The sequence below is a fragment of the Lepidochelys olivacea genome (genome assembly GCF_965140295.1).
Source record: "Lepidochelys olivacea isolate rLepOli2 genome assembly, chromosome: 2".
Lineage (NCBI taxonomy): Eukaryota > Metazoa > Chordata > Testudines > Cheloniidae > Lepidochelys > Lepidochelys olivacea.
The window spans coordinates 113,766,206-113,783,086 of NC_140412.1; the positions used below are offsets into that span (position 1 = coordinate 113,766,206).

Consider the following 16,881-nt stretch of genomic DNA (forward strand, 5'->3'; position numbering starts at 1 on the left):
TTCCAAAGGTGTGTTTTTAAAATTAAAAATAATAAAGTTTCAACAATTTAAAACATGGCAAGTAAGGTTCTGAGGGAAGGGATGCTTGGGAAATAATGTAATCTCCACACTCTCTCTTTCTGTATTGTTAATGAAGTGGAAAATTCTGGGAACTGCACAGGGATTTGATGTTTAAGAGTGGTTAACTACTTCAGGCTGGAGGCATTTCAGATTCTCACTTTGTTATGAAGAGTGGTGGATGAAGAGTAGTGGATGGTTGCAAGGAGCTGTGCCCTAAGAAATATATGTGGGGATGTTTTAGCTGTGTTGATCCTGGGATATTAGAGACACAACGTGTGTGAGGTAATGTCTTTTAGTGGACCAACTTCTGCTGGTGAAAGAGACAAGCTTTCGAGCTTATAGGAGCTTTTCTCCAGATCTGAGAAATGTGACTTTCCCTTGAATGGTCTCTTGAAATGTGTGTTAATTACTTATACTAAACAATCTGTTCCACCTTGTATTCAGCTGTGGCACTCTGAATATGTTTCCCAGACCTGAAGAAAGTGCAAGCTCATAAGCTTGTCTCTCTCACCAACAGAAGTTGGTCCAGTAAAAGATATTACCTCCCCCACCTTGGCTCTCTGAAAAGTACATGTAAGATACAGCTTTCCTACAGTAGCTATTTGGTAGTCAGATTTGTTGTTTTCATTTGTTTTTATTATTATGAATCTTTTTTGTGAGTCACCACATGTAAAATCACCCCTTATCTTTTTTTAATGTCTTCATGAATTTTGCGTTTAGCCATTACTTATTCAACACGTATGTCTCCTGCCCTCTAAACTTCCCAACAACTATTTATTCCCATTTAACTACACGTTCATACCCCCTCCCCTTCTCAGATTTCTCTAGACGGTGTGCCTTCAACTACTTCCGCCTCTATACATTAGCAAAGCACAGGAATAATCTTTTAACTGATAGCATTTCCCTGGAAGTTCAGGGAAAACATGCTGTATCAGATGCATGCAATACTGGAAGTGTTTTTTCTCTGATAAATCTGGTTCATTAAACAGAAGTGCAATAGTTAAAGGCACAGATGCCTCTTGGAAAACTTTGAAATTATTATTATGAATTATTATTATTTTAGAGATCAAAGGACAGTTTTGTGTCAGTTACACCAGCATATCTGGAGTTAATTGCAATGACCTCAGTAGAGTTGTGCTGGATTTGCACTAAAATAACAGAAGAATTTAGCCCATACTCGATTTTCCCTTCCACCTTTTTATATTAAGGACATCTGTATGCTGATAGATTTATTCCCCCTCAGGACAAGTCTTTCCCCTCTTGGACTTACTTCCTCACTTAAGGCCAGGGAGTTGCACCCGCTTACATTTGGGATGAATTTGGGCCAGGAAGTCATAATCCTTTCTTTGTTGCACCGTAACTATTTCCACAGCAAACAAATGTAATGTTGCAAATAGGATTATTATTTCAAATGAGGAATTAGCAGCAGGAATTGATAATCTCTAAAGTAGCAAAGATCCTGTTTCCACGCAAATATCCTTAAATAAAAAAACAACAACGGGGGGGAGGGAAGGGAAGGGGAGGGAACAAAACATGATCACACAAAGAAAAAACATGCAGAGGGATATGAAAAACCAACAACATGGTATGTTATAGAGGCAGTACTGTCTCTAAATAATAATATTTTACATTAGCTTTTTACATATTCCATGAATTTTCAAGGGCTCGGTCCGCACTCACTGACATCTTTCCATAGATCACCTTCTGAAATACCCATGCACATACTATCACCTCCTCCTGCACATCCACCCCTCTTTGCCAGTAACATTCAGGCTGTATTTTGAAGGCTGAAGAAACTTCACCAAACTAGAAGCCTGCTTTATTATCCTAATCCAAGTGTAATGGTCCCTGCGGGACTGCTAACCTTTTAATAAGGAATATTTCCTAATTAGAATTGATGTTAAACAAAGAAAGTGGAGGGGGGAGGCCCAACAACCTTTTCCTTTCTGCAAAATAGAACAGGAGCTATAATCCTGGCCTAACTTGTCTAAAGAATCATTATCCCTTTACACTTTAAAATACTTTGATCTTTAGACCCCACTGGGATTCTGTCATAAATTAAACTCTCGACAAAGACATTGCAAAAGAGGAGACTAGTAAAAATGACAAATCGTTTTTGTTTGCTCTCTAAAGAAATTAAAAAAAAAAGTTAAGTAAAAACTGTGTTTTGAGTTTTTCACTAACATGAATAAATTATTTGGATGATGCTCAGAATCAGAAGCTGAATAGAGTTATTATTACAGAATGTTCTGTATGCAAGAGCTAAAAGGCATGTGTTCATAGCAGTTAACTCGTCTACGTTCCACAGGAGAGTCCTGGATTTCCCCCTAGAGTCCTGCAGACATGCTGATCTGTCCTACATGTAGTAGGGATGCCAACCGTGAATTATTTTCCCCTGTAATTTGGAACTCTTGCTCCAAGGGGATACTCTCTTGACTGCTATGCACGTAGCTACTGGGGACTTGGTTTCAAATTTGTCTTTGGGAGGTAACAAATGAAGTAAGTGAGGTAGTCTCAGCCTAGTCCATAATGAGTGTCCACTGACATCACCAAAAGAGCCCACTGTACGGCTGGCCCAGGACTAAGCTAGTAGATAGACTGCAAGTCAGTGTTAAAACACAGTCAGAAATGAATGGGGAAACCATGCACAAAGCCTGTTCCACATTTATGCTTAATTTCATCCATTACTACAAAACCTGCTATTTCACATTCATCAGCCTTCCACAGAAGTGTCAAAAGGACTTGCCCCCTTCCAGCCCAATCTTGAAGGGCACACATTGACCGTGTAACCCTACAAAGCAGGAGTTAGTTTTACTTATATCACACTAGCTTCACACTGCACACTCCTAAGGACCTCTCCTTAGATTTTTTTGAGGCAGGGTTTATTTGGGTAGCAGGGTTCTGAATACTGAACTGAACATTACTCAGTCATCCAAAGAACTACATATTGTCATACACACTGCGTAAGAACAAAAGCCCAACAAACAACCGCTCCAACAACAAAAGCACTGGGATGACGTTTGTGGCCGACAGCGAATGCCAGAGGGGTTGTAAATTGTTCTCGGTGCTCATGTTTATAATTATCTGATTAGTATTTAAAAGCAACTTTTAAGAAAAGAAGCATAGTGCTAAATCCTTTATGCTGCTGGCTCCTGTAGTTTCATGCATGAAAATACATATTTACATTTAACAATAATAATAGAGGATTTTCATTCTTGTTTATTTTAATATTGGCAGTTAACATTTAGGGCCAGATTGTGATTGATCTAGTGCAGATAAACAAAGATGCGGGAAGGGACAGGGCATAAGGAATGTAAGTCAGAAGATCAAAGCTGACATAGCAAGTGTGACAATGGTAGGCAGCTGGGTGTGCTGAGACCATGCCTATCATGCTGACCAATATTGTCTCATTGTTTCCTTGTGCTTCCCATATCTGTCTGTATCCACCTGTTTAGTCTTCGACTGTAAACTCTTTGGGGGTAGGGACCATCTTTTTTGTGTTTGTTCAGTGCCTAGCACAAGGGGTTCTGGTCCGTTACTGGGGTTCCTAAGGACTACTGCAGTACAAATAAGTCAAAATAAAGTGGAAGGGGAGAAACAGAAGAAGGGGGAACAAATGCATGCCATACCTTTTCAAAAGGCTTAGCAGTTACTCTGTTGTGGCTTCTAGAGGCAAAGCCAGAACCGTCCATTGCTGTAGAGTCTCTTCCCTGCTCTCATATTACATTAAGTCATGACAGAGCCCCAGTATATATATTTTTTAGAGGGTAAAAATATTAGTATAATCTCTTACTATTCTGAGAGAGGTGAGGGGCTTTCTGCTTCTTTGATGACCCCTGGATAATAATCTACCTGCTTTACACAGGTAAATTCGGCCCCTTGCACAAGGCCCTGCCAGCCACTATCCTTTTGGTGGAGGAGGCCTGGAGAGGATAGCCTTTGGAACCAGCCAATGCTGCTCCTTAAAAAGCTGAGATGTCATTGCTGAGTGATGCACAACCCTGCTGATTGGTGGAGCACCTTGCCCTTTGTAGGCCAGGAGACCAAGAAATCCAGAATCTCTCCAAATACTTTTATCACCAACAGCCCAATTAAGAATGCATTCAGCATGATTACAGAAACACCAGCACACTGCTCCTGCCCTCCAACCCCTATCATACTGGACTAGGATTTCCAAATTTTCAGGGCTAGTTTTTAATCCTGACAGTTGTCAGCAAGAAGAAATAAACAGACAGTGTCCACTTTTATTACTGTAACAAAAGAAGAGACAGACTGAAGAATATAGGTATTTTTTTGGATCACTGTTCCAAAACTATTCTAAACACATCCACTCTTAGGGTAAAAGTAACATCCTGAATGCCTATTCCTATGATATAGAATTCATCGCTGGCATCACTGTCCATGAAATTCAGTGATCTCAGTTAAGAGTTGGGTTATCAAAGATGCTAGGTTACTTAATTAACTGGGTGTGCCACATAAATATGTGGTTTCCCTGTAGTCTGCTATGTTGCAGATTATTAGAAATCTCCATTGTGAGCCCAATATTTGCAGCAAGTATTGCAGCTATGGATTTAAAGGACACTGAGATTTGGTACAGCACTCATTCTCCTCACTAAAAGAAAAGAAGGACTTGTGGCACCTTAGAGACTAACAAATTTATTTGAGCATAAGCTTTTGTGAGCTACAGCTCACTTCATTGGATGCATGTGTTAGTCTCTAAGGTGCCACAAGCACTCCTTTTCTTTTTGCTAACACAGACTAACATGGCTGCTACTCTGAAACCATTCTCTTCACTGTGGACCAAAGCATGTTTCTATTAATTAGCATTATTAATGTGCTTTATAATTCCACATATCAAGATGCATAGTCTAGGGGGGTATATTTTAATCTCCACATATGGTGTGAGCTGCGACCATAAATCCCAGTGCACTGAGATGTGAGCATACCTCTTAGCCATGTTTTCCTGTAAAATAAGTAGTTGTGACTAGGCATGCAAATAAAACACATCTCTCTTGACCTTAAAGTGACCCTTGAGGTTCTCCACAGTCTTTCAGGAAGAATGTGCAATATTTCAAGCTTGTATAATTTTATCATACATAATGGTAGATATGGTAGTTTTCTTGAAACTGATCTGACTATCCAAAAATCATTTAATTCCCTTAAATTGTAATGTGAAGGTCATGAAGCAATACTTACCACAGCCCGAATACAGGCCAAATGTTTAAAAAGTTACTTTTAATTATTCACATACATCAACTTGCACATGAAATTATCATGTTTATACACACAAATAGGTGATCATGCATGCAAACTGGATTGTTACAAGTCCAAAAATCCAGCTTGTGCTCATGAACATGTCCATGCCTATTTAAAGGCTGGCTAAAGAATTGGCCTTGCATGTTGACTGCTTTATGGGAGTTAACACACATCAATTAATTTATTTGAGCATAAGCTTTCGTGAGTTACAGCTCGCTTCACCGGATGCATCCGATGAAGTGAGCTGTAGCTCACGAAAGCTTATGCTCAAATAAATTGGTTAGTCTCTAAGGTGCCACAAGTCCTCCTTTTCTTTTTGCGAATACAGACTAACACGGCTGCTACTCTGAAACCACACATCAATTGTCAATCAGGCCATAACATGTTGAGAAAAAAGGAAAAACTAAGAGAAGTTAAATTCTTTGACCAAAAAAGCAATTTCTTCATCTTACAATCATCAGTCTATACAAATGAAATTTATTCCTGTCAGTCCGCTTCCTTTATCTACTTGCATTGCTTTCTGATTTGTTTCCTTTACAGAATTTACAAGGTCATCCAATCCATACAACAATTGTTCTTATGATTAACTCCCTACAATCAGCAGACACAAAACGAAAGATGTATGATGAGATTTTTCAAGGTGGAAATTTATGACCTGGTTCTTAGTGCAGCTGTCCTATATTTGTCAGCATTCAGTATAACAGGGAAAAAGCTATTTTCTTGTTTTAGATCTAAGGCAATAAATTTGTAAACAGCCATTTCCTTGTTTTAGTTCCAGACTATGTCTCAATTTTTTATTTAAATACATCATTCTTTAGCCAAGTAAAAACCTCTGGATTGTTCGTGGTTCTCCTATTTATAGCAGTGATATAAAGACTTTTTTATTATTCCTACTGCAAGCTCACATTATATTATACATATCTAGGGTGACCTGATTTTTCACGTTTGCTGTCTGAACAGTGGGTGGTGGGTAATAGGAGCCTATATAAGAAAAAGACCCAAAAATCAGGACTGTCCCTATAAAGTCGGGCCATCTGGTCACCCTAGACATATCAGGAATGATTTCACCCAATGCTGAAATGCAGCTGTCTCTGGGTAGAAACTGTTAGCTGTGTAACAACTAACTCTACCACCACACAACAATTTAGAGTAGGAAACAAAGGACATCCCATCCCATTGAAATTGCAGAGGAAAGTTAAGTAGACAAAGTTTTTTAGTCTCTGCAGTGGTAAGAACATGTCTCAGGCCTGTATTTGGGCAAATATACCTAGGTTTGTATAAAAATAAACGGTGTGGGGGTGGAACTGGTAACCCAGTTGTATTCACTAATTTGGTTTCCACAAAGAAAGGACTGGAAAAACATGCACCACAATGAGAATGTAGCGTGATGTGTACTGCGTCTGTCACAGCAGACAGCAGGGGTACTGAGAGGCATAGGAATAATAGACTTGTTCCATGACTGGTAGCACCTCTGACTGAAATACAAATCTTTAATGCAACACAAATACTTTCCATTTAACGAGTGACCACACTGATGCCTTTGGGGAAATTTTGTCCTGAAATTACACTTTCAAGTCACAGTTGTCTATGATTAAGACAAGAGCATCCCTTTAGTCTCATCATTTAAAATAACAAAAATAAATAATCTTGACACATTGAGAAGTCAGGCTTTGACACAGTCATGTCTGCCAAAAGGACAGACTGCAGTCAGCTAGTATATACCTCCACTCATACAAGTCTGCTCTCACACACATGGCATCCACTGGACTCGATTTGCTGAAACTGGCACAGGGAGGTATAAATTTTATCCTGGGGTGGAGGTTTCCCTGTTTGGAGGGTGGAGGGCAGAGGATGATGCATCTGCTACCAATTCTCAGAGTTCTAGTTGAGGTGGGGAGCTTTAGTTTGCAGATGAGGGAGCCTGATGAGGGGATGTGCTGAATCAGTGCATTCTGTGGTGACACTGGACATGACCCCTTCCCTCTTCCTGGCCTGCTCCATATCCTTTCTGGTCTGGATTGGCCCCTTAGGAGCCTAATATATTAAGAAGTCTAACTCTTAAAAAAATTGAACAAATTATTAATGTATTGATTCCTACAATGTGTAAGGGGTTGGACCTCTGCTTTAAAAGGGGAACCTCATTCCTGATATAGGGAACAATCCTATTTTTATTTGCATTACAGTGACACCTACAGCCCCAACCCCGAGTTCATGGCTCCATTTTGCTTAGTACGGAAAATGAATAGTAAGACAGTCACTGTCCCAAAACCTTAAAATCTACATGGACAAATTAGAATCCCATTTTACAGATAGGGAACCAAGGCACTGAGAGACTAAAGGTGGGATTCACAAAGGTATTTAGACACCTAACTGCCACTGATTTCAGTGGGAGTTAGGGGACTCAGTACCTTGGTGAAGTACCTCAGTATGCCAAGGGCCAGATTTTTAAAGGTATTTAGGCATCTAAAGATGGAGATAGGCATCTAGAATTTCCAAAAGCACCTCGGCGTTGAAATGTATGGGCGTTAGGCACCTAGACGCTTTTGAAATTCCCACTAGACACTTATCTGCATATTTAGACACCAAAATTCCTTTACAAATCTAACTCTAAATGACTTGCCCAAGGTCACACAGAAAGTTTGTGCCAGGCCCAGGAACTGAACCCTCATCTCCGGAGACCCAGTCCAGTTCCTTAATTGCAAAAGGCCATCCTTCCTTTCAACCCAACCAAGCTCACATGGATTTCAGAGAGGCAGGGTTTGGCCTCACAGGTGCAATGATTACTCAGCTCAGTTTGCCATTATCTTGCCTCTCACAATAACTCTCTGACAGCATCCCACCTGATGATAATAGCAGTAATAGCCCTGGGGTGTCTAGAAAAGTATGGTTTCCTTCATCAAGCTCTGACAGGAAGAAAAAATGCCATTGATCTTGGATGCAGGGAGTGAACAGATGAGCCTGCACCCTCATCACTTAACGATACATCTACACAGCAAAGAAAAACTGACAGCTGGCCCGAGCCATCTGACTTGGGCTCGCAGGGCTTGGGCTGCAGGGATGTTTCATTGCTGTGTAACCTTCTGGGCTCAGAAACAGACCTGCAGTCAGCCATGGTGTCATAAATATAAAGGGAAGGGTAAACCCCTTTGAAATCCCTCCTGGCCAGGGGAAAGCTCCTCTCGCCTGTAAAGGGTTAAGAAGCTAAAGGTAACCTCGCTGGCACCTGACCAAAATGACCAATGAGGAGACAAGATACTTTCAAAAGCTGGGGAGAAGGAGAGAAACAAAGGGTCTGTGTGTCTGTCTATATGCTGGTTTCTGCCGGGGATAGACCAGGAATGGAGTCTTAGAACTTTTAGTAAGTAATCTAGCTAGGTATGTGTTAGATTATGATTTCTTTAAATGGCTGAGAAAAGAATTGTGCTGAATAGAATAACTATTTCGTCTGTGTATCTTTTTTGTAACTTAAGGTTTTGCCTAGAGGGGTTCTCTATGTTTTTGAATCTAATTACCCTGTAAGATATCTACCATCCTGATTTTACAGGGGGGATTTCTTTATTTCTATTTACTTCTATTTTTATTAAAAGTCTTCTTGTAAGAAAACTGAATGCTTTTTCATTGTTCTCAGATCCAAGGATTTGGGTCTGTGGTCACCTATGCAAATTGGTGAGGCTTTTTATCCAACATTTCCCAGGAAAGGGGGGGTGCAAGTGTTGGGAGGATTGTTCATTGTTCTTAAGATCCAAGGGTCTGGGTCTGTAGTCACCTAGGCAAATTGGTGAGGCTTTTTACCAAACCTTGTCCAGGAAGTGGGGTGCAAGGTTTTGGGAAGTATTTTGGGGGGAAAGACGCGTCCAAACAGCTCTTCCCCAGTAATCAGTATTAGTTTGGTGGTGGTAGCAGCGGCCAATCCAAGGACGACGGGTGGAATATTTTGTACCTTGGGGAAGTTTTGACCTAAGCTGGTAAAGATAAGCTTAGGAGGTTTTTCATGCAGGTCCCCACATCTGTACCCTAGAGTTCAGAGTGGGGGAGGAACCTTGACACATGGATTTTAGTTGTGTAGACATAACCTTTAGATGCCAATTAGTTTCCCAGGGAAAGATGACTGAGGTAATTAGATAATCAGGCTGTTGGGGATAGAGAGCCAATGAGCCCATCATCCCAAATCTGATAAAAAGGCACAGGAAGGAAGGGGGATGGGGGGAGGACAGGGAGGGCTAGTTAAGCCCTCAAGTCCTGATGAGAGGGTCAAAAGCACAGAAGATACTGTAAACAGACTGTTGCACAGGGACTCTTCTGATATTGGTGGGAACTCAAAATAAATGGCACTCTGAATGTATAGCTAGTGGGAGTGTAGGCAGTTTCTATGGGGCAAGATGTCAGGAGCAAAGACACTCTCTGTTATACTCTGATTAACCATCATCACCAAAACACGGGCTCAGCTCTCTTCAGCTTTTCTTCACCAGACAACACTCAGACATCTAGTTCTGCTGGACTCTCCCCCTGAATCCAGGATTTAGAGGAGCTTGTTTAACACAATTCTATTTTCCACGTAGTTTTTCCTTAACATGCAAAATGTGAGGAGGCAAGCTCCAAACACTCTGCTGCCATTAAGGATGAGTTGTTGCCTTGGGGAATGTTTTTCTCTCATTACTGAAGCCTAACGATGAATGGTAGAATTGCAGACCTCAGAGGTAATTAGGAAGAAATGATTTCACATTAAAGAACTAAAATAAAATCTTTGAGCAAAGCCCAGAATCACTGCCTGGCTATCCCTAAAAGATTCTGAGATAGTGAGAGAATGAAAATCCTGAGAACTGGATCCAGAACAATCATTCAGTCACGATTGGCAGGGGCTACCTTGCAGCCAGTCTGTGGCTGAATAAAGTCTGCGTACCCTAAGTGGGATTGGTTAAATAATAAATCATTTCAAAAAGCTGTCTCTGTCCTCATAGCAGAAAACTTTCAGTAAACAAAAATGATCTCTTTTGGCTGTTTCCTGCAGGCCTTTTAAAGAGCCTTTGTGCATTTAAAAACATTGAGCAATTCATGGGTTGGTTGGTGAAGACATGTAGTACAGTACAACTGCAATTACTCTATCACTGAATAATGTGTGTGTGGCCATGGTAGTGATTCAGAGGGATAGTTAGCATTTTCTCCACATTACAACCAACTGACTTTGTCTCTCAAAGTTCAGATTTAGAACCTGAAACGAAAAACCTGCTCATGTGAGAATTGGTCGATCAGTATAACTAATGTTGTGTTAGGAATAGAGGTCACAGTTACAGTCCTTGCTGCATCTGTCAACACCATGGCATGGACTACGGAAGGCATGATGTTACTGAAGGTGCCAGCAAGCCATCCTCTGAATGGCATGTTCAACAATTGCTGGTCTACTTTTACAGGCATGAATGATGCCATGGTCCCTTATAGAAATATTTGCCAAATTTTATTGTTAAAAATAAATTCTTTTGGACAGCTTTCTACCAAGAAGTACTGTCTCTGCCAATGGGATAATAACATCTCCTCTGAACACATCATCCTCTATAAGGATCTGTCAACCTGAAAAATGCAGCTGACTTAAATAATTTGATTGTCTTTTATTGCATTACAATTAACATTGAAGCAAATTTCAGACAAGTCAAATTATCTGAAGACGACTTGACTATCCAAATAGCCATGGTGCTTGCTGTTCTGCAAACACTGCAGATTTACAGTTCTTTAATACTTATGATATTTCTGCCAGCCTTATGGTCAAATCATATCTGAACTGATGACATAATTTCCCCTCCACCTTTTCCCTGCCAGCCCAGTTCTCTTTCCTCTTCACTCCATTTCATCTGTCCACTCTTCCCTCTTTCTCCCCTGTGTGTGCACACACAGTCCCTCACACATGTAGGCAATCAGAACTTGATTTGAATAGGTCGTAAAATCCCACAACAGATACGTGACATTTCAGAATTGTATGGTGATCTTTTACTTCCACGGGAATTCCATGGATAAGCAGAATTATCTGTTCCTAGGCAATGTTTTTCAGCACAGTCAAGGCAGACAAAGCATAGGTAAGGTGAGTGTTCAGAAGAGATTATCTTCCCCAATAAAACTGTGGGAGACCACCATCTGTCAAGTCCGCTACTCAATAACAGATTTGACGTGTGATTTTTACCACAATACTGCCAAACCACAAATACTTCATTCTTATTTTTTAATAATCTGTGGGATTGTATTGTGTCACACCTGTTTTTATTGATATATTATGCGGAATGCGTTTCAATAGACTACTCTCATACATCATATTTGTCTTGTGATACATGCAGTGTATTATCTGCATTGCCTGAAATCAGATTTTCCAGTGGCGGTGGTATAGACAGTGTGTTGCAGAATGAATAAATTTAGAAATATAGAACAAAATATAGTGCAGAGCACTATCCTCTTACGCCTTTCTGCGGAGCATGTTACTGAAGTATGTGCTGGTTAACACTGTATTAGGGCCTGGCTACACTCGAAACTTCAAAGTTTTTTCACACCCCGGAGCGAGAAAGTTGCAGGGCTGTAAAGGGCCAGTGCAGCCGTAGCCTTATTTGCATTGCAGATCTCAACACACTATCTAGGTGCCCCTTACTCAGATATGTGAGGATAGGGGGCAGATCACAAAAAAGAATGCATATGTGTTGGAAAGAGACTCCTTTGTTTGTTTGTTTTTTAACTGAATCCTTTTAATTCTTAAATGTGTGGATGGAGACAGGATGGGAGTCATGGTTCCCCTGTGCTACTTTGGATGGGTTTCAAAGGACATTTTGAGCATGGCAATGCTTAGACATAGCTTTGCAAATAACAGTGTGTTGCAGGGGCACAGTACACGCTCCGAGTATTGCTGCAGAAGGGAGGGCAATTTACGTCTGCTCCCTGCAGGCCTAACGGGCACCTGGCCAAAATGCCTAGAGCATATGCACATTGTCTGGAAGATGGTGTGGCACTCCTCTGGCCTGCCCTTCTGTGGGCAACATTTGCATATACCACACAGGGCTGCAACACCAGTATTCTGAGGATGATGTTGTGACAGAAAGAGCTGATATGTAATGATGTTATGCATACGGAGATGTAACCATTTCATTAACATTGTATGTGAGCTGGTCGGGAAGGGGAAGTTATGGTATACTGGGTTAGTAGATTATCCCGTATTGATCTATCTTAACACGGGACTTTTGGAACAGCAAAGAGGATGTTGTGGTGTGACTCCATCTGGATCATGGTGTAATGGCTAGAGGCCTGAGAGCTGAGCGGGGGTGCACTCAAAGAAACCAGGAGGGGCCAGAGGTGCAGTTCCACCAGTAACTGTGACAACTGTAAGGTCCCAATTTTGCTTAAATTACCGTATTCCGGCCTAATGTCACTTACATTGCACACCTCTGCCTTATTGTGCAGCCGGGGGGTTGAGGAGGCACCAGAAAACATAAACAATAGGAGGTGTAGGTGAGCAGGTGAGCATACCTAATAAAGAAGTTTCCAAACACAAACTTTGAAATACACAGTTTTAAAAAAAGATTTGTTTAAAGTGCCCCATCCTCAACTGGTGTAATCCAGCATAGCTCCATGGGAGTCAATGGAAATACGATGATGTACAGCAGCCGAGGAACTGGTCTACAGAGTTCAACTCCTACCCGCATCTCATGAGTGTTACAAACTGAAGGACAGTATCTTGTTTCACTACTAGAAACCAACATATCGGAACAGCTCCTTCTAATTTGGCCACAGGGAGGATTCCATATAGCCATTTGCTGGCATTGCTGCTTCTGAACTGATGGGTATTAGCGCATGGTCCCATGGCCAATGCATGTGACTGGGATTCCAGAGACCTGGGTTTTCTTCCTACTTTGTCACAGACTCATTTTGTGGTCTTGGGTAAGCCACTTTACTTCTCTGAACCTCAGTTTCTTGATCTGTAAAATGGGGATAACGATACTTACTACTTGTGCGAAGCGCTACAAACATGTTGACTGTTGCTATTATGGACCGTGAAGCTCCTGCGTTGCATTGTGCTGATGCTAAGATTCAAAGAGCCTACTGTAGGCCAAATTCTGCTGTGGAATATGCTCAGCAGCCCTATTTACTGCTGCGGCATCACCGGGGTGCAAATCAGGCTAGAACTGGTTCAGCTGGTGAACTTTGATTTATTAAATGTGCTGTGGTATCTGGCTATGAGTTGGCAGACACAATAATAGAGTCATAAGCATTTTCTGAGAACAATTTGAGATTTAAATACAATATGAACAGACACTTCTGAGTCAGTGGAATTACACAGGGATGAATGTGGCCCTGTGCAGTAGGTCAAAGATCGAAATCTTAGCATGCCTGCCCATAAGCTTCTTTTTTAAATAACACTCTCTTTTTAGATCTAATTTCTGATCTTCCAAATACTGCAGCTAATGTTCTCTCCTTAACTAAGCATAGAGAAGAATGCACATAAATACTGAAGTGTCCTAATCAGCGTTCTAGTGAAAACAAATTGATCCCGTTCATTGCTGACAATGGTAACTATCTGCAAAAGATTTTATTCTGTATTTTATATTTCTTCTGCAAATAATGTATGTAATTTAATTGGCTGGTTATTTCAAACCTTTGGGACCCATTGCTGGAATGGTACAAATTCCTCAGAAATATTATTAAACTTACCAACTGCAATCATAGTCTGCATCTCAGTTCTTCCCCAAGGACTATAAATCCTGTACGCCTTTAATTTTGCTTGCGATTTGGATCATTATGTGACAACAAAGGATGGATGCAATAATGAGGTTTTGAAATGTTATTTACACAACAGAAAAAAAATCGACTTGAGTTTTCTGAAAATTATTCTGCAAGCCATGGAAATGGCACATTTTTGCACACCAAATTCGAGACATTTCCATCCAAATAAATATAATATCTATCAGCCTACAGGCTAGCCATAGATAGCCTGTATTTATACTCTGATATTTTGTATTTAGACATGAGACACATTCTAGGTTTTTAATGCCGAGACCTGTAATCCTGTCTAGTTTTGCAGCATTTGTGACCTATTGTATTTGCAGCCTGGCTAAGGAAGTATTTTTCTCCCAAAGTTTCTTAATTCTACTTCTAACTCTATTCAGCAGAGGGAGATGCAAAACTCTAAATTCCAATTGTCACAGAGCCTGATTCACCACTATGTTATTCCTATTGTGATTCCATTAACTTCAATGAAGTTACACTGGTATAAAACTGGAGTAATGCAGTGATGAATCAGGTCCTGTATTTTTCTCAGCTCAGATATTTTATCATTCTAAACTTTTAGGATTTTCACTCTCTAACCCATGGCTACATCAGAAGACAATATCCAGTTTCGTACCTCCGACAGTAAAGGAGCACAAATAGCAAGATGAGTGCACTGGAGAAAAAGGCAGTGATATTGTGAGAACATGAGGCCTAACTAAGAAATGCTCCAGTTATTGTCAAAATTGGTTTACTCAGTTGACAATCAAACTGCAGAAACACCTTGTTCCCACAGGGACATTAAATCAGTTGGAGCAGTGTTGTTTAATATATGTATTAATCATCTGGAAAGGGGAATGAGCAATGAGGTGGCAAAAGTTGCAGATGACACAAAGTTATTTACATTAGAGAAGTCCAGAGAGGAGTGTAAAACTTCAGAAGGGCCTAACCAATCTAGGTGAATGGGCAACATGATGGCAAATGAAGTTGAATATCAACAAACGCAAAGTAATGCACTTAGGACGGAAGAACCCAATGCACAGCTACAGACTAGGGACCGAATGGCTAGGCAGCAGTTCTGCAGAAAAGGACCTAGGGGTGACAGTGGACGAGAAGCTGGATATGAGTCAGCAGTGTGCCCTTGTTGCCAAGAAGGCCAATGGCATTTTGGGATGTATAAGTAGGGGCATAGCGAGCAGATCGAGGGACGTGATCGTTCCCCTCTATTCGACATTGGTGAGGCCTCATCTGGAGTACTGTGTCCAGTTTTGGGCCCCACACTTCAAGAAGGATGTGGATAAATTGGAGAGAGTCCAGCGAAGGGCAACAAAAATGATTAGGGGACTGGAACACATGACTTATGAGGAGAGGCTGAGGGAGCTGGGATTGTTTAGCCTGCAGAAGAGAAGAATGAGGGGGGATTTGATAGCTGCTTTCAACTACCTGAAAGGGGGTTCCAAAGAGGATGGCTCTAGACTGTTCTCAATGGTAGCAGATGACAGAACGAGGAGTAATGGTCTCAAGTTGCAGTGGGGGAGGTTTAGATTGGATATTAGGAAAAACTTTTTCACTAAGAGGGTGGTGAAACACTGGAATGCGTTACCTAGGGAGGTGGTAGAATCTCCTTCCTTAGAGGTTTTTAAGGTCAGGCTTGACAAAGCCCTGGCTGGGATGATTTAACTGGGAATTGGTCCTGCTTTGAGCAGGGGGTTGGACTAGATGACCTTCTGGGGTCCCTTCCAACCCTGATATTCTATGATTCTATGATTCTATAATGCACATTGGGGAGGGAAAAATTAAATCCCTCAGATACCTTACAGGGTTCTAAATTAACTGTATCAACTAAGAAAAAGGATCTGGGTGCCACTCTGGACATCTCATTGAAGACCTCAACTCAGTGTGCACCTGCAGTCAAAAAAGACGTTATGATGAATAAGGAGTAGGATGGAGAATAATATGGAAAATATTATAATACCATGATATAATTCAATGGTGCAGCTTCGTCTGGAATACTGCTCACAGTATTGCTCACTCATCACAACCAAAATATGGCAGAATTAGAGGGATTTCAGAGAAAGGTGTAAAAAATGATTAGGGGCATAAAGAGATTGAAAAGACTGGAATTGTTTACCTTACAAAGGAGATGAGTAAGAGGGGACATGGGACAAGTATATAAATAATGAATGATATAGAGAAGGTACATTAGAAGCATCTATTCTCCCTGTCTGATGACACAACAAGACAACATTCATTAAAATTGAAAGGTGGCAAATTCCAAACCAATAAAAGGAAATATTTTTTCACACAGCATGTGATTAATCTGTGGAACTCATGGCCATAGGATGTTGTTGAGGCCAAAAACATAGCAACATTCAAAAAGTGATTGGACATTATATATAAAAGCAGCTTATTCAAAGTTGTAATGATTAATATACATTCTGGAGAGATATTAAACCACATACTTCAGGGTTTAAGAGAATCTCTAACTAATAGGGATTATAAGGATACCTAATGTGGGGAGGCAAATAATTTTACAGCTGCTTATTGCAAGGTTTCATGTACCTTTCTCTGAAGCATTTGGTGTGGACCACTGTCAGAAACAGGACACTGAATTAGGTGAGCCTTGGTCAGATTCAACATGGAATCCTATGTTCCTATATGCAAGTTAAGAGTCACCCGGTAGAAATAATCTGACCTGTACCAATAACACAGGGTTCACTGAGGGAAACTCCCGAGTACTGTATGTGATAAAGCAGATGTTGCATATAGATACACGCTTCTCCTTTTCTTCCTGACACTTCTATTTTTAGCTCACTATCAATTTGGATTTTTTTG

General features: G+C 40.7%; 1 protein-coding gene across 8 annotated transcripts in view; it reads right to left on the minus strand.

Moving 5' to 3' along the window:
* PHACTR1 (phosphatase and actin regulator 1) overlaps window positions 1-16,881 on the minus strand; it is a 430,561-nt gene that overhangs the window by 41,431 nt on the left and 372,249 nt on the right. The gene's annotated exons all lie outside the window — the stretch shown is intronic.